Source organism: Sinocyclocheilus grahami, unplaced genomic scaffold, assembly GCF_001515645.1.
Source record: "Sinocyclocheilus grahami isolate Dianchi unplaced genomic scaffold, SAMN03320097.WGS_v1.1 scaffold1152.1, whole genome shotgun sequence".
Taxonomy (NCBI): domain Eukaryota; kingdom Metazoa; phylum Chordata; class Actinopteri; order Cypriniformes; family Cyprinidae; genus Sinocyclocheilus; species Sinocyclocheilus grahami.
Genome location: NW_015506331.1, coordinates 101,358 through 102,138, shown reverse-complemented (window position 1 = coordinate 102,138; position 781 = coordinate 101,358). Strand labels below are relative to the sequence as shown.

General features: G+C 44.4%; 1 long non-coding RNA gene across 2 annotated transcripts; it reads right to left on the bottom strand.

The window, feature by feature from the left end:
- Window positions 1-16: 16 nt before the first annotated feature.
- Window positions 17-570, bottom strand: LOC107567381 (uncharacterized). Of its 2 annotated transcripts, none has more exons than XR_001606636.1 (3): window positions 427-570; window positions 285-358; window positions 17-216 (listed from the first exon to the last, which is right to left on the bottom strand). It is a non-coding gene; the product is annotated as an uncharacterized lncRNA (long non-coding RNA). The 2 variants fall into 2 exon arrangements; XR_001606637.1 differs by having other exon boundaries at window positions 17-213.
- Between the last annotated feature and the right edge of the window lie 211 nt (window positions 571-781).

Genomic DNA, 781 nt, shown 5'->3' with positions numbered 1-781 from the left:
ACAGCACTCCATGTGGACACGCAGTACAAGGTACCATGGCCAACCCCTCCCACCTAAATCCACACACCAAACATAATATAACAGACGGACCCAGATGAATTCCAGACAGAACAAAACAGAGTAAAGTAGAGTAGAGCAGAAGTGCAGTCAGTTACGTGAGGTTCATTAGGCTTCAATTAAGATCATTAGAAACCCCTGGACGTGCAATCAATCCTGCTGGACATGAAACAAAAGTTATGCATAAAAACTTATTTAAAACAAACTTTAAAACTAGCCATACCTACCAAGAAAACAGTACAATGCTGCAATACACATGGTCGCTCACCACGCAGGATTACAGCTACTGGCAGGCCCATATCTAGAAACAAACAAGGTAATAAGCCTCTATTTAACAGGCAAAAAGGCATTTTTAAAACCGGGACAAACCTGAAAACTGGCCAACAGCCAGCACACGACAGACAGGAGGATAACCCAACTGCTGGCACTCATTCAAAGCGCCACATGTCACAAAGGGGCGGTACCAAGGATGATGCATCCCAAGCAACCAAACACTCCCCCTTTTATAGGCACACAGGCACTAATTGGCTCATGAAACTTACCAAACCATGATAAAGTATGAACACTGATAGGTTCACCTGGGTAACGCCAGCCAATTATACTGGGTCTATAGCTCACTCTGCTACATTTGCATTGTCTGTGTTAGGGGATTCCCTTTGTTGATGTGCTGAAAGGAGGTTTCCCAGGTTGTTGATTCACTGGAGGTCTAGTAGCATCCAGAGTG